General features: G+C 34.7%; 1 long non-coding RNA gene across 1 annotated transcript; it reads right to left on the bottom strand.

The window, feature by feature from the left end:
- Positions 1-2,218: 2,218 nt before the first annotated feature.
- On the bottom strand, positions 2,219-18,581 carry LOC108823920 (uncharacterized). Its single transcript, XR_008938887.1, has 41 exons — positions 18,130-18,581; positions 17,979-18,033; positions 17,085-17,820; positions 16,543-16,959; positions 16,145-16,441; positions 15,125-15,728; positions 14,867-15,046; positions 14,503-14,771; positions 14,259-14,327; positions 13,506-14,080; positions 13,047-13,344; positions 12,875-12,955; positions 12,477-12,749; positions 12,318-12,397; positions 12,160-12,234; positions 12,002-12,082; positions 11,748-11,815; positions 11,624-11,672; positions 11,460-11,534; positions 9,591-10,992; positions 8,844-9,334; positions 8,590-8,697; positions 8,417-8,480; positions 7,692-8,249; positions 7,519-7,604; positions 7,284-7,422; positions 7,109-7,160; positions 6,268-7,022; positions 5,935-6,090; positions 5,517-5,810; positions 5,273-5,341; positions 4,455-5,095; positions 4,022-4,318; positions 3,849-3,930; positions 3,630-3,720; positions 3,527-3,555; positions 3,328-3,418; positions 3,005-3,134; positions 2,762-2,889; positions 2,588-2,669; positions 2,219-2,422 (listed from the first exon to the last, which is right to left on the bottom strand). It is a non-coding gene; the product is annotated as an uncharacterized LOC108823920 (long non-coding RNA).
- Positions 18,582-22,113: the final 3,532 nt, after the last annotated feature.

The raw sequence follows: 22,113 nt of genomic DNA, 5'->3' as shown, positions 1-22,113 counted from the left end.
ATCGTTTTTTGTTTATTATTATGGTAATTTGGTCAAAATAATGTTTGTAGTAAGAGAATTATTTTTTTAAATTCAGTTTAACATTTTAGTTTATTTATTTGATTTTGTGTTAGTCATAAGATATAACTTTTTAAAATATGATATTAGAAGAGAAATTTAGACAAATTTATGCTATTAAAAGTGTTTTATTTTTATTATTTTTTATATTTTTAAAACTACTAGCCAAACTATTTTTTCTTGTAAAATTAAGTTTCATAATAAATATTTATATTTTAAAACTTATATGTATTTTACTTATATTGTTTATGAAATTGTTCTAATAAAATTTTTAAGCTAATTCAAACAAATAACAGATCAATAATATAAACTTAAGATACTATAGAATAAAAACCTAGAGTAGCAGTTTCAACAAAAACCCCTAGAGTTAATAACTCAAAATCAAATAAGTTTATAATATTTGTATATTTAGCAAATTTATATATCACAAAATTATTCACATAAAAATATTTACTTTTAATACAACTAATCATATATACCAATAATATGGAAGTATAATTAAAATTAAATACTATTTTATAAGTTTCTATATTTACTATAAATTCAAAATAATATAAACTATTCTATTTTTAAGACCAAACTATTTTATCTAAACAATAATAACAAATAATACTTTCTGCTTGCGCAGTACTACTAAATTGATTTTTATCATATATAAACAATTTCCATACACAATGTCATGTCATCTAATTAAAGGTTAAAACTTCATCTCACAAGAATCTTCTCAACTCTTCTACCTAAAAATGTCTAACCTCTCAGCTGCTTAATAATTTGGTCTTAAAAATCTTAAAACACGAACGAAAGATAGAATTAGCTGATAAATAAAGCTAACTGCAGTTACTTTGAAAATGCTAATTGCAGTAAATTATTACAACTAATATATATAGCAGTGTGACTTAAAGGTTAATATAATAATTTTGAAAAACAATTGCTACGCAGCTACTAGGGTGCGAGTAAGTGAACACACTTGCAAGATCAAGTAGCAAAAAGAGCAAGCAGTGAAATAAGAAAAAGTGATCAATGAACGAAAAAGAGGAATCAAAGAAAGAGAGAATTTAACAATGAACTGAAAGTGAGAAATCAGCGAAGCAAACAGTGCGATAAACAGAAGAAACAATAGGCAAGTAATCGATCAAGAAAACAAGCAAGCGAAAAAAGAAAGCAAACAAGTTAATCAAAAAACACAAGCAAGAAAACAGGTTAAGCATGTAAGAATCGGTTAAGGAACAATGAAACGCATCAAATAATTAAAGAACATATGCATGAATGCGTAATGTATAGAACACATATGCATGAATTCACGAATGCATGCAATGTGTTTGGAAACTAGATGATGGAGCTCTGGAGGTTATCTTTCACGCAGTTTGATCTGCGAAATAAGCATATACATATGTTAGATTAATCAAAAGAATAGATGAACAATTATGAGGAAACAATACATGTACAACAATACGTAATTCTTCCAATTTTCTGGCATCCAAAATTAGTTCTGGAACAGCTGAGAAAGTACGCATGAATCTTCAACTGCTAGTTAGTAATAGTCACAAGTTAGGTATCAAACATGTATAATGAAACATATTTGGCAAATACATACATTAAAAGGAACTTGTTTCATGGCGTCAAGTAAACGGCAAGATCTCAAATCCTGAATAATTAGCACATAGCATATGAAAAGAATTCAGATACAAACGAGATCAGAACGAAGAAGTAACAAAAACAGAATGATCATCACAAAGGGATGGTCCATGTGGAAGCGATGTTGATGAACAGTAACCAAGAACTATATAACGAAATGGGGTTAGTTCTGAGAAGAAATTTAAACAAGTCCAGTAGTTAAGAAAACTAAGTAAACAAGGAAGCAAGTAAGAAAATGATAAAAGCAGGAAGCTAGTAAGGAATCAAGTATTTAGGAAATCAATGAAATACAAGGAAGCAGTATATAAGAACGTAAACAACGAGTAGATACAGCAAGGAGCCAGGAAATCAAATAAAAACAAGGAAGAAAGCAACAAAAGAACACAACAAATCAAGGAAACAAGAAACAAATAAGAAAATAACGAATCAAGTAAGAAAGCAAACCAGTAAAGAATCAAGAAAGCAAGCATTAATGCAAATGCAATGCATTAATGTACATGTATGTATATGTGGATGCAAATTTAAGTGATTGTGAGAATTATCTAACATTCTCTGAGATACACCACATCAGACTATGGAATCTGTTGCTGCAGAGGAAAACAAAGAGAATATCAATTTATACAAGCAAAATCAAAAGACCAAAAGAAAATGATTGAACATATTTAAAAGTTTGGTAAGATTACTCCGTAGTTCCCTGAATGATATCTAGAAGCTTCATTCGTGACTATATCTGTGTAGGCAAAAACAACAGAAAAATGGAAATATTAGTGAACACAACTACGTGGACTAAACAATAGGAAACTAGAATTTCAGTACATATGCGATTAGAGAACATATAAAGGCAGACAAAAATTTCAGTACTATTTCATAGCCCTAGTCATTTTCTATTCATTACCTTTTCTATAATTTTGTGTCCCTTGCTCTGTAGCCGTTTTATGCATTTTTCTCCAGAGTATGGACTGGTGTTCTTAAAGGACCTGACAGTATAGATACATCAAACGAATTTTCAGTAATACTAAATACTGAATGAACTCAGCAAGATGAAAACTTATTAGTGGTTTGCAGAGACTTAAGGCGGGGTTCCAAGCCAGGTTTCTCCAAAGGTTTCCAGAAAGTGCATGATAAACCTAAGAGAAAGGTTTTGAATGTCAAGCGATACCATATTTGATTGGTATAGTAACTTGGACATTAAGAGACCTGTAAAGAGTACATTCAGTTTTGGTGCAGGGTTGGAGTATCTGTAGTTCAGTTGTTCTTTTCCACTTAACCGAAAGATAGATGATCTAGTGAATGATATAAATAACTTATTTACCTGTTAAGGACAAAAGAGAGCAAACCAGCTGAAAGGTGTTAACCCGACAGGGGATTTGATTTAGAAACAAGAAGATGACACGGTATCGTGGTTGTTTCGTAGCCATATTAGAGCTCCACTTGCGATGGACCTGAAATAGGCAAAAGGTAGAAATTTATAACTACAAAATCAAAGGGGAAAAAAGACTAAGCAGAAGAAAGATTGAAGACAGATACAGGAAACAGAGACTTTACTTCAACAAATTTAGAGCTCCATTGGTGATGAATCTACAAATTAACATATACATTATATGCTTTTTATTTGAGAACACATCAAAAGCTTACAATAAAAAATCATTGTCAAAGATCAACTCCACATGCAGGGCTAACGCAATCACGACAACTACTGTGACGTGAACTGACTGTCGGCCTTGACCTGAAATGCATGACAAAAACATATAAATCAATTAAATATTTGTCTACTATCATTCGAATTCTCCAACAATACATATATTTATTCAAAACGTTCTTAAGACCGTAGTACCTGATCTGATATACTCATTTTCACTAAAACTGTTAGGACAATCAAAAGAATAGATGATCATTAATCATTTTCACAACGTCCTTCATGAATGGTTAAGTGATACCTTATATAATTATTTTCTTTGTAATTAACTCAACACGTAATTCATCAAATTTCCTACCATCTGAACTAGAGATTCTAATACTGAACATGTCCTGCAAAAGCTAGGCAAGTAAGAATGAATATCTGACTTCTAGTTATTAAATAGGCACAAGCACACACATCTGAAAAAAAATATTAGACAAGGAGTTGCTTGTATGAGACATTCATGAAAAAGATGAACCTGTTTCATGGTGCCAGGAGAACTCATAAGGTTCCTTGTTCAGTGACTGGTTGCATTGCAAGTAAATGCCTGATCTCAGACCCTGAATAATTAAAACAGTCAAATGAAATATTTAGATACAAACAAGATCAGAATTAAGAAGTAACAAAAACAGAATGATCATAGGCCTTCACAAAAGAGATGATCCATGTGGAGGCAATGTTGTTGAACTAGGACTTTAGTTTCCTTGCCAGAGGCTCAAGAATCTCTACCTGTATTACTTTCAACGAGTAGCCGAGAAGATCTAAATATATTAAGCTAGAAGGTTACTTCAGAGTAAGGAATAAAGAAGTTAAACAAGTCTAGTAAATAAGGAAGTTAAGTAAGCAAGGAAGAGAGTGTTACCGGAAATGCATGATAAACCTAAGAGACATGTTTTGAATGTAAGGTGATATCATATTTGATTGGTATATTAACTTGGACACTAAGACCTGTAAAGCGTACATTCAGTTTCGATAGAGTGGTATCTGTAGTTCAGTTTTTCTTTTTCACTTAACCAAAAGCTACATGATCAGTTCTAAGTAGAGCATGTATACGTTGAATTACTGATATAAATAATCTAGTTACCTATTTAGTACAAAAGAGTGCGAACCTGCCACAACTGGATTTTGCTTTTTCCGTGTTGTTAACTTGACAGAAAGATTATATCGTGGTTGTATCTTAGCCATATTAGTGCTCCACTTGCGATGGACTTGAAATAGAGAGAACGAAATCTGAGAGATACGACATTGTATACGTGGATCAAACTTGAGAACATGCCAAAAGGCTCCGAATTTATAACTATAAAATAAAAAAAACAAAAAGACTAAGCTGAAGAAATATTGAAGATACATGGGATACAGACTTAACTTCAAGAAACTTGAAGATGTTATCTCACAGACATTTTAGAGCTCCATTTGTGCCGAATCTGCAGATAAGCATATACATTATGAGCTTCTGATTTGAGAACAAATCAAACGCTTATAATCATCATCAAAGAGAAACACCACAGGCAGTGAACTTATCTTCAAATTTGGATCAGGATCGCGACAGCTACTATGAATCATTAAAACAGTCAAATACAATGTTTAGATTCGGACGAGATCAGAATGAAGAAGCAACAAAAACATAATGATCATAGGCCTTTACAAAAGAGATGCTACTTGTGGAGGCGATGTTGACGAACTAGTTTCCTCAAAAGACGCTCAAGAGTCTCCACCTGTTATACTCTTTTCACCGAAAAATATAAGATTCATTTAAAAGATACTCCTTTGTAGAACAAGTACATGAGAAATGTCTTAAATAATTAACTAATTTACTTTATATACTAAACTTAAATGTAATGCAATTTATCAAGAGCTATGGACGAATGGGTTTATTAAATATTTGACTAGATACAAACTTACCAATGGTTTGAAATATAGTGCGGGGTTCAGTTCTCGCTCTCTGTCACCAGCTTAGTCCGAGTGGCCTATCTATAAATTGTTCAAAACAAGTATAGTTAGAAAAAGTTAAGAGTCGAATGACTCATTTAAACCAAAGAATTCTCTGCTAACATGTTATACTAAGGTGCTAATCAGCAAAAATATTTCATTGCCCAGTTCTCATCACTGCTGCCACAAGTGAATCTTGATGTTTCCATTTTCATACCTCAAGCTTCATATGTCTGACGTCTCCAGCTGAGTATCATAAACTTTTAGGACTCCCTTTGCGGTGGACTTGACATCAACAGAACGGTCTCTGAAAGGTAGGACATTATATACATGTTTCTGATTTCAGTACATAACAAAATCTTAATTTTACTACTGCAGGTGAAAGAAGGAGAATGCAACTTAAAACTACAAGCGCAAAATCAAATGACTAAGCATAATAAAAGTAGGGAAGAAACATAGCTGACAGAATGTTGAACTTCATGAACGAGAATCTTAGCCATTTGTGATGGACCTTAAACAAAAAAACAATGTATGAGAGATACTACATTGCATATGTTGAGTAGATAAAAAAACGGGAAACCGGATGACACATAGAGACTCTTTGATGCCTTTAACAAACATAGGATGCTAATCACCTGAATCTGTTTTGTTTTCCTCTGAGGCTTCTTTCAACTGACTCTCGCCTCATTCCGCCAAACATATACATCAATTTAACTTTTATCTGGCTTTATTCGATTGCTCCCACAATACATAATATTATCTAGAACGTATTAAGAATGAGCTGAGCTGTTCTACATATTAATCAAAAAAATAGAGGATTACTAATAAGGAAACAATAAAAGAATATTTCAACACGTAATTCTTCCATTTTCTGCAATCCGAACTAGTTTGTTGAAGATTCATAATAGGCACAAGCAAACTCATCTGACGAAAACTATTTGTCAAAGAATTGCTGGTATGAGACATACATTAAAAACAAAAAGACGGCCTGTTCATGGTGTCAGAGATAGTATGAGACATGCATAAAATGATGAACCTGTTTCATGGTAGCAGAGAGAGTAAACGCCTGATCTCAGACCTGAATAATTAAAACAGTCAAATATAATATTTAGATAGAAACAGGATCAGAATGAAGAAGTAGCGAAAAAGAATGTTCATAGGCCTTCACAAAAGAGATGATCCATGTGGAGGCAATGTTGATGAACAGTACTTTAGTTTTCTTGATAGACGCTCAAGAGTCTCCACCTGTACTCGGAACCCTTTTGACGGAAATCGTTGCCGACGATTGCTGCGGCCTGAAACTTGGCTTGAGAAGCGGTGGCGAGATTGATGAGATGAGTGTAAAGAAAGGAGGTGCAAATCAGCCAAATGTCATTGCTCAGTATTGGTCACTGCTGCCACAGGTGAATCTTCCTTTTGTCAAGTTGTTACCTCAAGCTTCTTACGTTTGGCGTCTCGAGCTAATACTTTCTCATATCCAAATATAACCTTCCAAAGTGATGTCATACCTAAAACGTCAGAAATAAACTATTATGATTATTTCACATAGAGAACGAAATTTCATTCTACCAAGCATATTAAAAAGAGAGAAGACAACATATCTGGCAGAAAGATTGAACTTCAGAAACTAGAAGCCGACACTCCAAAGGCTGTCTCTCTGAAAGGTACGATTCTATATACATGTTTCTGATTTGAAAACGTAGCAAAAGCTTATTTTCTACTACTGCAGAAGAAAGAAGGAGAATGAACTTGAAACTACAAGAAAGTACTCAAACGACTAAGCATAATGAAAGTAGGGAAGACACATACCTGACAGAATATTAAACTTCATGAACAAGAATCTTAGCCATTTGTGATGGACCTTAAATAGGCAAAACAATGTCTAAGAGAAACGACACTGTATATGTGGATGAAACAAGATGGCGCAAAGAGACTCTTTGATTCCCTTTTGCAAACATAGGATGCTGTCAGGAGGGTTAATCACCTGATTCTCTTTTGTTTTTCTGCCAGGCATCCTTCTGCTGAGCAACGTTCCCTTCTTCAGAAATGCAGACTGCGTCGAGTCCTTGACACTACAGGAAGAGCATTCAGCCCCTTCTATATACTTGCAAGAAAAGAATTTTCTAACCAAAAAAAAGAGAAGGTAATTTCGAACTATAAGAGCAAAATGAAACGACAAAAAAAAAAAAAAAAGGGAACACTCAGAACAGTTCTTGTACCTGGTAGAAGGATTTGATTCAGAAACAAGAAGATGACACTGTAATGGTTTTTTCTTAGCCATTAAAGAGCTCCATTTGCAATGGACCTGAAATAGACAAAACGGTGTCTGAGAGATACGGCAGTGTAGAGGCTTAAGCGCAAATACATGGGACTCACTGAAATTTAAAGAAACCTGAAGATGGAATTCCAGAGATTTCTTCCAAACACTTTAGATCTCCATTAGCAGTGTACCTGAAATAGACAAATTGTGTACACAATGCAGTATGTTGTTTTCTCGGTCAAAGTTATTCCTTGTTTGTGGACAAAGAGTGACTATGTCAATTAATTAAACATAAGAACTTAAAAATTTTCTGCCATCCGACCTAGTTTCGTTGGAGATTCATATAATGAACTTGTTTTGCAAAAGCTAAGCAAGTAAACATGAACTTTCTGACTTCTAGTTCATAAAAATCTTAACATGTTTCATGTAGCCAGAGAACTCATAAGGTTCTTGGTTCAGAGACTGGGTGCAAGTAAACGCCTGATCTCAGACCCTGAATAATTAAAACAGTCAAATACAAAAGAGATCAGAATGAAGAAGTAAAGAAACAGAATGATCATAGGCCTCACAAAAGAGATGATCCATCTGGAGGCTCTCCATCTTTACTACTTTCTGAGTGTACTACTTTATAGACGCTCTCCACCTGTACTACTTTCTGAGTGTATCTATCTTTTTTTATACTTTTTTCACCTAAAAATATAAAATTTAGTTAAAAGATACGCCTTAGTAGAACAAGTACATGAAAAATGTCGGATATAATAATTTACTTTATGAACCAAACTCTGTATCCTCTGTATCGTCCTTGGTAGTAGTAATACATAAAAGAAAAAAAATCACTAAGAGGGATTAAAACTTACAGAACTGTAAGATGAGGTTGTTTCTCATGCCTTGTATAATTCCACTGGCGAGTGACCTGCATTGCTGCTCATATATAATCAATTTGAGAACATAGAAAATGCTTAACATAGATTTTATCTGTCTGAGAGATACGACACTGTAAACATAGGATGCTATCAGAAGGGTTATTCACCTGCTTATGTTTCGTTTTGCTCCCAGCTTCCTTCAACTGAGAAAGGTTAAAGATGTGGTCCAGTTTTTCAGAACCGGAGGATGGGGTTAAATACAGACTAAGTCGAGGCTGAAACAATAGCTTACAATTATACATACCAGAATGGTAACAAAAGCTTACAATTTACTACTTGGGACCAAAACGAAGAATGAAACTTCAGACTATAAGAACAAAACTGAATGACTAACAATAACAAAATACTGGGAAGCACGTACCTGGCGGAATAGTGGTTGTATCTTAGCCACACTAGAGCTCCATTTGCGCTGACCTGAAATAGGAAAAGCACCAAAAGCTCGAAATCTACAACTATAAAATCAAGAACAAAAGACTAAGCATAAGAAAAGATTGAAGACAGACACATGGTACACAGACTTAACTTCAATAAACTTGAAGATAGAATTCCAGAGGTTATCTCACAGCCCATTAGAGCTCTATTTGTGCTGAATCTGCAAATAAGCATATATACATTATGAGCTTTTTATTTCAGAACACGCCAAAAGCTTACAATAAGTAATCATCGTTAAAGAGCAATTCAACAGACAGGGAACTTATCTAAACTTTTAGTAAAGTGAACCGAGTCTCGCCTTTGACCTGAAATGCACATCCTTCCAAACATATAACATCAATTTAACATTTTCTGGCGTCATTCGATTGCTCCAACAATACATATATTATCAAAAATGTATTAAGACTGAGCTGATCTGATCTACAGATTAATCAAAACAATAAAGGATCAGTAAAGAGGAAACAATTAAAGAATAACCCAACACGTAATTCTTCCATTTTTCTGCTATCCGAACTAGTTTGGTTGAAGATTCATATACTGAACTTGTTCTAAATAATCTAAGGAATTAAGCATCAATATCAGACTTCCATTTCATAACAGGCACAAGCAAACACATCTGACGAAAAATATTTGTCAAAGAGTAGCTGATATGAGATATACATGAAAAAAGGATGACCTGTTCATGGTGGCAGAGAGAGTATGAGACATGCATAAAATGGTTAACCTGTTTCATGGTAGCAGAGAGAGTAAACGCCTGATCTCAGACCCTGAATAATTAAAACAGTTAAATAAAATATTTAGATACAAACGAGATTAGAATGAAGAAGTAATGAAATAATGAACATAGGCCTTCACAAAAGAGATGATCCATGTGGAGGCAATGTTGATGAGCTAGGACTTTAGTTTCCTTGACAGACGCTCAAGAGTCTCCACCTGTATTACTTTCAACGAGTAACCGAGAAGTATCTAAATATATTAAGCTAGAGGGTTAGTTCAGAGTAAGGAATAAAGAAGTTAAACAAGTCTAGTAACTAAGGAAGAGAGTGTTTCCAGAAAATGCATGATAAACCTAAGAGACAGGTTTTGAATGTAGGGTGATAGTAACTTGCACAGTAAGATCTGTAAATCTTACATTCAGTTTTGATAGAGTGGTATCTGTAGTTCAGGTTTTCTTTTTCACTTAACCAAATGCTACATGATCAGTTCTAAGTAGAGCATGTATATGTTGAATGACTGATATAAAAACCTAATTACCTGTTTAGGACAAAAGAGTGCGAATCTGCCACAACTGGATTTTGCTTTTCAGTGTTGTTAACTCGACAGAAAGATTATATCGTGGTTGTATCTTAGCCATATTAGAGCTCCACTTGCGATGGACTTGAAATAGAGAAAACGAAATCTGAGAGATACGACATTGTATACGTGGATATATCAAACTTGAGAACATGCCAAAAGCTCGAATTTATAACTATAAAATCAAAACCAAAAGATAGAAACATGCCAGAAGAAAGATTGAAGATACATGGGATACAGACTTAACTTCAAGAAACTTGAAGATGTATCTCACAGACATTTTAGAGCTCCATTTGTGCTGAGTCTGCAGATAAGCATATACATTATGAGCTTCTGATTTGAAAACACATCAAAAGCTTACAATACATAATCATCGTCAAAGAGAAACTCCACAGGCAGTGAACTTATCTTCAAATTTGGATCAGGATCACGACAACCACTATGGATTGAACTGCCTGTCGCCCTTGACCTGAACTGCACATTCCCCCAAATGCATATATAATAAACAAATTTTAAAGGAATCCAGCAGATATAAATCAATTTAACTTTTGTCTGGCTTCATTCGTTTTCTCCAATAATGTATTTATTTATTTAAAACGTGTTAAGTCTGCAGATAAGCATATAAGCATATACATTATGAGCTTCTGATTTGAAAACACATCAAAAGCTTACAATACATAATCATCGTCAAAGAGAAACTCCACAGGCAGTGAACTTATCTTCAAATTTGGATCAGGATCACGACAACCACTATGGATTGAACTGCCTGTCGCCCTTGACCTGAACTGCACATTCCCCCAAATGCATATATAATAAACAAATTTTAAAGGAATCCAGCAGATATAAATCAATTTAACTTTTGTCTGGCTTCATTCGTTTTCTCCAATAATGTATTTATTTATTTAAAACGTGTTAAGACGGTCTTGATCTGATTTACTAATTTTCACCTAAAAGTGTTAGATCAATCAAAAGAGTAGATGATCAGTAATGAGGAAATATTACAAGTACAACACAACGTCCTTCATGAATAATTAAGTGATGAAGTGAAACATTATATATTAATTAACTCAGCACCTAATTCATCAAATTTTCTGCCATCCAAACTAGTTTTGTTGGAGATTCTTATACTGAACTTGTTCTGAAAAAGCTAAGCAAGCAAGCATGATTTTTCTGAATTCTAGTTCATAATAGGCACAAGCAAACACATCTGACAAAAATTTACTGGTATGAGACTTGCATAAAATAGATGAACCTGTTTCATTGTGCCAGAAAGCTCATAAGGTTCTTGGTTTAGAGACTGGTTGCAAGTAAACCCCTGATCTCAGACCTTGAATCATTAAAACAGTCAAATACAATGTTTAGATTCAGACGAGATCAGAATGAAAAAGCAACGAAAATTTAAGTGATTGGGAGAACCTATCTAACATTCTCTGAGATACACCACATCAGACTATGGAATCTGTTGCTGCAGAGGAAAACAGAGAGAATATCAATTTATACAAGCAAAATCAAAAGACCAAAAGAAAATGATTGAACATACTTAAAAGTTTGGTAAGATTACTCTGTAGTTCCCTGAATGATATCTGGAAGCTTCATTCGTGACTATATCTGTGTAGGCAAAAACAACAGAAAAAATGGAAATATTAGTGAACACAACTACTTGGACTAAACAATAGGAAACTAGAAGATGCAGTTCTAGAAGTTGTATTCAATACATATGCGATTAGAGAAAATATAAAGGCAGACAAAAATTTCAGTACTATTTAATAGCCCCCGTCATTTTCTATTGATTACCTTTTCTACAGTTTGTGTGCCTTGCTCTGTAGCCGTTTTATGCATTTTTCTCCAGAGTATGGACTAGTGTTCTTAAAGGACCTGACAGTATAGAGATACATCAAACGAATTTTCAGTAATACTAAATACTGAATGAACTCAGCAAGATGAAAACTTACTAGTGGTTTGCAGAGACTTAAGGCGGGGTTCCAAGCCAGGTTTCTCCAAATGTTTCCAGAAAATGCATGATAAACCTAAGAAAAAGGTTTTGAACGTTAAGCAATACCATATTTGATTGGTATAGTAACTTGGACATTAAGAGACCTGTAAAGCGTACATTCAGTTTTGATGCAGGGTTGGAGTATCTGTAGTTCAGTTTTTCCTTTCCACCTAAACGAATATAAATAATTTATTTACCTGTTAAGGACAAAAGAGTGCAAATCAGCCGAAAGGTGTTAACCCGACAGGGGATTTGATTTAGAAAAAAGAAGATGACATGGTATCGTGGTTGTTTCGTAGCCATATTAGAGCTCCACTTGCGATGGATCTGAAATAGGCAGAACGTTCTTAAGACCGTAGTACCTGATCTGATATACTCATTTTCACTAAAACTGTTAGAATAATCAAGATGATCATTAATCATTTTCACAACGTCCTTCATGAATGGTTAAGTGATACCTTATATAATTATTTTCTTTGTAATTAACTCAACACTTAATTCGTCAAATTTCCTGCCATCTGAACTAGAGATTCTAATACTGAACATGTCCTGCAAAAGCTAGGGAAGTAAGAATGAATATCTGACTTCTATAAATAGGCACAAGCACACACATCTGAAAAAAAAAATATTAGACAAAGAGTTGCTTGTATGATACATTCATGAAAAAGATGAACCTGTTTCATGGTGCCAGAGAACTCATAAGGTTCCTTGTTCAGTGACTGGTTGCATTGCAAGTAAATGCCTGATATCAGACCCTTAATAATTAAAACAGTCAAATGAAATATTTAGATACAAACAAGATCAGAATTAAGAAGTAACAAAAACAGAATGATCATAGGCCTTCACAAAAGAGATGATCCATGTGGAGGCAATGTTGTTGAACTAGGACTTTAGTTTCCTTGAGAGAGGCTCAAGAATCTCTACCTGTATTACTTTCAACGAGTAGCCGAGAAGATCTAAATATATTAAGCTAGAAGGTTAGTTCAGAGTAAGGAATAAAGAAGTTAAACAAGTCTAGTAAATAAGGAAGTTAAGTAAGCAAGGAAGAGAGTGTTACCAGAAAATGCATGATAAACCTAACAGACATGTGTTGAATGTAAGGTGATATCATATTTGATGTGTATAGTAACTTGGACATTAAGACCTGTAAAGCGTACATTCAGTTTCGATAGAGTGGTATCTGTAGTTCAGTTTTTCTTTTTCACTTAACCAAAAGCTACATGATCAGTTCTAAGTAGAGTATGTATATGTTGAATTACTGATGTAAATAATCTAGCTACCTATTTAGGACAAAAGAGGGCGAACCTGCCACAACTGGATTTTGCTTTTTCCGTGTTGTTAACTTGATAGAAAGACTACATCGTGGTTGTATCTTAGCCATATTAGAGCTGCACTTGCGATGGACTTGAAATAGAGAGAACGAAATCTGAGAGATACGACATTGTATACGTGGATCAAACTTGAGAACATGCCAAAAGGCTCGAAATTTATAAATATAAAATCAAAAACAAAAAGACTAAGCAGAAGAAAGATTGAGGATACATGGGATACAGACTTAACTTCAAGAAACTTGAAGATGTTATCTCACAGACATTTTAGAGCTCCATTTGTGCTGAATCTGCAGATAAGCATATACATTATGAGCTTCTGATTTGAGAACACATCAAAAGCTTATAGTCATCGTCAAAGAGAAACTCCACAGGCAGTGAACTTATCTTCAAATTTGGATCAGGATCACGAATGAGATTCGAACGAGATCAGAATGAAGAAGCAACGAAAACATAATGATCATAGGCCTTCACAAAAGAGATGCTCCATGTGGAGGCGATGTTGACGAACTAGTTTCCTCAAAAGACGCTCAAGAGTCTCCACCTGTTCTACTTTATAAACTAAAAATATAAGAACCATTTAAAAGATACTCCTTTGTAGAACAAGTAAATGAGAAATGTCTTATATAATTAACTAATTTACTTTATAAACTAAACTTAAATGTAATGCAATTTATCCAGAGCTATGGACGAATGGGTTTATTAAATATTTGACTAGATACAAACTTACCAATGGTTTGAAATATAGTGCGGGGTTCAGTTCTTGCTCTCTGTCACCAGCTTAGTCCGAGCGGCCAATCTATAAATTGTTCAAAACAAGTATAGTTAGAAAAAGTTAAGAGTCGAATGACTCATTTAAACCAAAGAATTCTCTGCTAACATGTTATACTAAGGTGCTAATCAGCAAAAATATTTCATTGCCCAGTTCTCATCACAGCTGCCACAAGTGAATCTTGATATTTCCATTTTCATACCTCAAGCTTCACATGTCTGACGTCTCCAGCTGAGTAATATAGCCCTCTAAAGTGATGTCATACCTTAAAAATCAGAAATAATTGTATTAGTTTTCAAATGTAATGGTTCACATAGAGAACGAAATATGCATGTGCAGAAGAAATACAGAGAATGTAATTTCATTCGACAAAGCACATTAAAAAGAGGAAGGGCAACATATCTGGCAGAAGGACTAAGATGCAGAAACGGTCTTGACATCAACACAATGGTCTCCGAAAGGTACATGTTTCTGATTTAAGAACATAACAAAATTTTAGTTTTACTATTGCAGAAGAAAGAAGGAAAATGCAACTTGAAACTACAAGAGAAAAGTCAAACGACTACCTGGAAAAGACAAGAGATTTAAAACTTAGGAAACTAGAAGATGCAGTTCTAGAGGTTGTCTTCCAAACTGCTAAACATAAGCGATTAGAGAACATATAAAGGCATTGACAAGTTTGTGCTTTTCTCTGTAACCGTTTTATGCCTTTTTCTCCAGACTATGGACTGCTGTTCTTAAAGGACCTGACAATATGAGAGATACATCAAACGAATTCTCAGCAATACTAAATACTGAGTGAACTGAACAAGAAGAAAAGTTACTAGGTGTTTGCAGAGGCTTAGGCGGGGTTCCAAGCCAGGTTTCTCCAACGATTTCCAGAACATGCATGATAAACCCAAGAGACATTAAGACTTGTAAGGCGAATCATTCAGTTTTGATGCAGGGGTGGAGTATCAGTTCTAAGTAGAGCATGTACATGTTGAATGATTGATATAAATAACTTAATTACCTGTTAAGGACAAAAGATGCAAATGTTAATGATCATTAGAGCTCCACTTGAATTTATATCCGAGTAGAGCATGTATATCCATTACTTTTGTCCATGCCAAAAGGTTCTAAGTAGAGCATGTATATCCATTACTTAATCTCTCATACATCGTGGATTCTTCATGCATATTAGAGCTCCACTTGCGATGGACCTGATACATCATGGATTCACGGACCTGAAATAGGCGAAAGAAAATCTGAGATAATCTCAAATTAGACTTGAGAACATGCCAAAAGCTAAAATTTATAACCATAAAATGAAAAACAAAAGACTATGCAGAAGAAAGATTGAAGACAGATACATGGGACACAGACTTAACTTCAAGAAACTTAAAGATGTTGTCTCACAGACCATATTAGACACCATTTGTGCTGGATCTGCAAATAAGCATATACATTATGCACTTCTGATTTGAGAACACGCCAAAAGCTTACAATACAAAATCATCGTCAAAGAGAAACTCCAAAGACAGTGAACCGACTCTCGCCTCATTCACCCAAACATATACATCAATTTAACTTTTATCTAGCTTCATTCGATTGATCCAACAATATATATATTATCTAGAACGTATTAAGAATGAGATGAGCTGTTCTACATATTAATCAAAAAAACAATAGAGGATCAGTAATAAGGAAACAATAAAAGAATACTCAACACGTAATCCTTCCATTTTTCTGCAATCCGAACTAGTGTGTTGAAGATTCATAGCAGGCACAAGCAAACACATCTGACGAAAACTATTTGTCAAAGAATTGCTGGTATGAGACATCCATTAAAAAAAAAAGATGACCTCTTCATGGTGGCAGAGATAGAATGAGACATGCATAAAAATGATGAACCTGTTTCATGGTAGCAGAGAGAGTAAACGCCCGATCTCAGACCTGAATAATTAAAACAGTCAAATATAATATTTAGATAGAAACGGGATCAGAATGAAGAAGTAGCAAAAAATAATGTTCATAGATGGGAGACAGACTTAACTTCAAGGTTAAAGATGTAGTCACTGTGTCGAGCATCGTGTTGATGGTCGTAAAGCCTTTTCGTCACTTCGAAACACTTAATAGAAGAGCATTTTCTAACTATAAATCTACCGAGAGACCAAAAATAGGAGATTTTTTTAAATATAAGAGAAAAATCAAACGACAAACAATAATAAAAAAAAAAGAACATTCATAAACATTTTTATACCTGTTCAGAAACAAGAAGATGACACTCTAGAGCTTTTCTCATAGCCCACCATTTGCGATGGACCTGAAATAGGCAAAACGACAGTGTAGTGGTTTAACGCAAATACATAAGACTCAATGAAACAAAAGGAAACTTGAAAATGGAATTCCAGATGTTGTATCAGAGACATTTTAGAGCTCCATTAGCGCATACAGTATCTGAGGACACACCAAAAGTTTACAATTTAAAATAATCGTAATCAAGCACTTTTCTACAAATTAGTTTTCAAAGGTTCACATAGAGAACGAAATATGCATGTGCAGGTGAAATACTGAGAATGTAATTTCATTCGACAAAGCATATTAAAAAGAGGAAGGGCAACATATCTGGCAGAAGGATTAAGATGCAGAAATGGTCTTGACATCAACAGAATGGTCTCTGAAAGGTAGGACATTATATACATGTTTCAGATTTGTGAACATAACAAAATCTTAGTTTTACTACTGCAGAAGAAAGAAGGAGAATGCAACTTGAAACTACAAGAGAAAAAGTCAAACGACTACCTGGAAAAAAAAGATATTTAAAACTTAGGAAACTAGAAGATGCAGTTCTAGAGGTTGTCTTCCATTGCGATTAGAGAACACATAAAGGCATACACAACTTTCTCCAGACTATAAACTGCTGTTCTTAAAGGACCTGACAATATGAGAGATACATCAACTTAATTATCTGTTAAGGGCAAAGGGTGCAAACCAGCCAAACCTGCCAGAACTGGATTTTGTTTTTTCCGTGTTGTTAAGGGCAAAGTGTATCGTGGTTTTATCTTAGCCATATTAGAGTTCCACTTGCGATGGTCCTGAAAGGCAAAACAAAATCTGAGGAATACGACATTGTATACGTGGATCAAACTTGAGAACAACACGCTTGAGAACATGCCAAAAGGCTCGAAATTTATAACTATAAGATCAAAAACAAAAGACTAAGCAGAAGAAAGATTGAAGGCAGATACATGAGACACAGACTTAACTTCAAGAAACTTAAAGATGCTGTCTCACAGACCATATAAGAGCTCCATTTGTGCTGGATCTGCAAATAAGCATATACATTATGCACTTCTGATTTGAGCACACGCCAAAAGCTTACAATACAAAATTATCTTCAGAGAACGTATCTGAACTTATCTGAAAGTGAAAACTCTCGCCTCATTCCCCCAAACGTATACATAATTCTGGCTTCATTCGATTGCTCCAACAGTACATATATATTACCTAAAATGTATTAAGACTGAGCTGATCTGATCTACAGATTGATCAAAACAACAGAGAATCAGTAATAGGGAAACAATAAAAGAATTGACTCAATACATAGTTCTTCCATCCGAACTAGCAAACAAATCTGACAAAAAATATTTGTCAAAGAATTGCTGGTATGGGACATACATAAGAAAAAAAGATGACCTGTTCATGGTGGCAGAGATAGTATAACAGAGAGCGTAAACGCCCGATCTCAGACCTGAATAATTATAACAGCCAAATATAATATTTAGAAAAAAAACCGAGATCAGAATTGAAGAAGTAACGAAAAAAGAATGATCATAGGCTTTCTCACAAAAGAGATGATCCATGTGGAGGCAATGTTGATGGACAGTACTTTAGTTTTCTTGATAGACGCCCAAGAGTCTTACCTGTACTCGGAATACTTTTTGACGGAAATCGTTGGCGACGATTGTTGCGGCCTGTGACTTGGTTTGAGAAACGGTGGCGATATAGTCGAAGTTGGGGACTTGTTTGCCGGCGGCGGATTCGAACTGAGAGGTGAGCGGCGTCGGATCCTCCTTTGACTTCGCTCGACGACGCCGTATCAAGCACCTGTGATGTCGCTCATCGTCTCGCTTCCAAATTCCAGGAAACTGGAGATGCGATCACGTTGGGTGAATCCCTAGATTTTCTAATTGAGGATTTGCCGGAGCAATATTATTGGCGGTGTTAAATAGGACCGTTTTAGTTTAACGGTTCAATTTTCGAAATAAAATCAAAATCACAAAAGACGCCAAATAATCACTTTTCGGTCCGTTGGGAACTTTAATGCAATTAGGCAAAAGATACTCCTTTGTAGAACGAGTACATGAAAAATGTCTAATATAGTTAACTAATTTACTTTACAAACTAAACTTAAATGTAATGTAATTGATCCCAGAGCTATGGAGCATGGACTTCAGTTCATAAAGGTTCCCTAAGATGCGCAAAAAAGGACACGTTAATATTGACATTTTGAGAATTTAATCAACAAATTTTAAGGTATATCAAATATTGAATTCAATTAAAAAAATACAAACGTACCAGCAGTTTGAGCGTTCTAAGCTAGATTTCTCTAACACTTCCATTCACTATAGTTCAGTTTTCCTTTTCACTTTAAATATGGTAGAGTAATCGAAAGATGAAACAATTATAATCATAGGGATTTTTTACTTTGTAATAATATCATAATAAAACACTTCTCGCTTAACGCATACATTTTTCTTGTTTAATGACCAAAATACCATGTAAAGAGGTAATTCCTTCTCACTGGATCACCGGATTTATGTGAATACTAGGTGGTAACATGTGTCCTGCGCAGGATGAACATACTAAAATAGATTATTAATTTTAATCTATATAGATATTATAAAATTAACAGTTATAGACACAAATACTATGTATTATATAATGAAAAATAGAACGAAATTGTGCATGTTTATATAAGGTAAGCTTCGATTTTTTAAAAAACTTGTGTAAGTGGTTAGTTGTAATTGAAGTATATTTTGTGGAAGTAAACTTATCACAGTAATCAAAGACATATAAACTTTTGATGAATTTAAGATAAAACAAAATATAGACAACAAAATCATAGTTTTCATAATATTAATTATGAATATAAGATAAAATGAAACATAAGTAAAATAATAATAAAATATGAAAGGAACAAATTATAAAGAAACAAATAAAAAACTGATAAAACCGAAACTACTTTGAAAAGTGCCTTCAAAACTCTTCGTTTGCAATCTTTTACCAAACTGAGCACAATTATTTAACAAAAAATTGTTTCGTTTGCAATCTTATACAAAAGTAAACACAATTATTTAACAAAAAATCGTATGACTTTTACATTAATATTTCATATAGACTTTTTTGGCTTCAAGCCGGAGATGAAATCCATAACACTCATTATCTTTGCGTGTTTTAAATTTTGTAGGTTGTGATACGGTAGATGAAAATTTAGTATATTGTATATAGTAGTAACCAATAAGGTTTATCCTATAATAATTGAGTCAATCAAATATACTATATCGCAAGACTAATGGCAGAAAAATCTCTACAGTTTCCTGTTTAATTTTTAATTGGTAATGAGAATTTAAATAAATTAGTAGTAACTTTGCTATATTAAATAAAACCAGAATGTGATTAAATTAACATAGGCATATCAATTTCCTATTTTCGGTTATTGCATAAATTACTAATGTGATTGGTATTGTAATAACTAATAGGGTTTAAGCCATAATAATCGAGTCGATCAAATATATTACATCGACTTAATTAAATTCTCATAAATTATGGTCAAACGTTAAATTAGGGAAAAAAATCAGGGAAATATAGAAAACAATATTATTTGATTTGATATTAATAGATGCCCTGAAATCCCCATTGATTTAAATTTACAGGTTGATTTCATATTTATTTACTTGAATCTCTAAATCATTAGCTGATGCAAGCCTCTTCATCTACAATAAAAATTGCACTCTGCTCTACCTGTTAGTTTACGTCGATGATATTATCATCACTTGGAACAATGACACAGTCGTCAACAACTTCATTCAGTCTCTCTCCAGTCGTTTTTCACTAAAGGACCTAGGCCTTCTCTCTTACTTTCTTGGCATTGAAGTTTTACGTACAACAATGGGTTACTAATTAATCAGCCCAGCTATATTGCAGATATCTTACACAAGACCAAGATGAGCACAACCACACCTGCAACGACACCAATGTGCTCGACTACACCTCTCACATTGCACTCTGGAACTCCACTTCCAGATCCTAAGGAATACCGTGCTACTGTCGGGAGCTTGCAGTACATGTCCTTGACTCGACCTGACATCTCCGACGCTGTCAACAAGCTCTCTTAGTATATGCATCAGCCCGCGACTGACTACTGGACTGCAGTCAAGCGGATCCTCCGATATATCTTGGGAACTGCTTCAAACGGTCTCTTCTTTTCCAGAAACAATCCTCCTTCTCTCTATGCCTTCACTGACACTGACTGGGCCGGAGATAAAGATGACTACATGTCCACTGGTGCTTACATCGTTTACTATGGCTCTCATCCAATCGCTTGGTCCTCCAAAAAACAATCTGGCGTAGCCCGCTCATCCACATAAGCTGAATATCGCTCGGTCGCTAACACCACTGCTGAAGTCATCTGGATCAAGTCTTTACTTGCATAACTCGACATCATAACCACCAAAATCACCTGCCATCTACTGTGACAACAAAGGAGCTACCTATCTTTGCGCTAACCCAATGTTTCATTCCAGAATGAAACACTTAGCTCTTGATTATCCCTTCGTCAGAAACCATGTCCAAGCAGCTAACAACCGCGTTTCACACATACACTCTACTGATCAGCTTGTTGATGCTCTCACCAAACCTCTACCACGGCCTCGCTTTGCCTCGCTCTGTATCAAGATCGGATTTGCTACCCCTAGTCCATCTTGAGGGGGCGTATGGGGCTATTGAAAGTCTTGATGCTCACTCCTCTGATTACGCACAATATATTCTTTCATTAACTTAGTATATAGCCTTACCAAACTTGTACATTCTCTTCTGTATAAAACAGATTACTCTTGTCAATAATAATCATCGATTCCATAATACAATAGTATTTGATGAGATATCAAGTTTCTGCAAGCCTTCGCATCGATATCAATGTCTCTAGTTTCTTAGATCATGGCTGCATTCGAAGGCTCATCGAAGATCAACTCATCAACTGATGTTGGTTAGCACCAAAGATCTCAAGGGCTGCAACCAAGTTAGGGTTTAGCCACAGCAAGCTTTTCCGATATTATTAGATGGACTGTAACCTTTAGATGCAAGAAAAAGAAAACAGTCAGTCGCAGCAGCACTAAAGCGAAGTATCAAAGAATGGTTTTGGCAACTTGTGAGCTTATTTGGTTACAACAACTAAGCTAAGCTGTTTTGTGATAACAAGTTTGCCATTCATATATCCACCAACCATGTGTTGTTTATGAACGCACTCTGTCACACAATTCGGGATCAGGTCAAAAGCGGTTTCATCAAAGCTGATTCATGTGCTGAATTACTCTTTACTGTATGTCAATCTCAAGCCCTGTGTTTTTTATGAACGCACTCTTTCCCGTATGTCAGTATGAAGCCTCTCCTCTCCAACTTCATTGTCCATTTCAGAGACTGTGGGGGAAGAGGGGGGGGGGGGGGGAGGGGTGTATCAGATATACTAAGCCTCGTACGCGTACGAGATACTAGATGCTTTATATACTTGTATACAAACAAAGTCATTGTACATCATTTATTAACTATTGAG

This window comes from Raphanus sativus, chromosome 9 (genome assembly GCF_000801105.2).
Source record: "Raphanus sativus cultivar WK10039 chromosome 9, ASM80110v3, whole genome shotgun sequence".
Taxonomy (NCBI): Eukaryota; Viridiplantae; Streptophyta; class Magnoliopsida; order Brassicales; family Brassicaceae; genus Raphanus; species Raphanus sativus.
The sequence above is the reverse complement of the archived record's forward strand: the minus strand, read 5'-3'. Positions and strand labels throughout refer to the sequence as shown.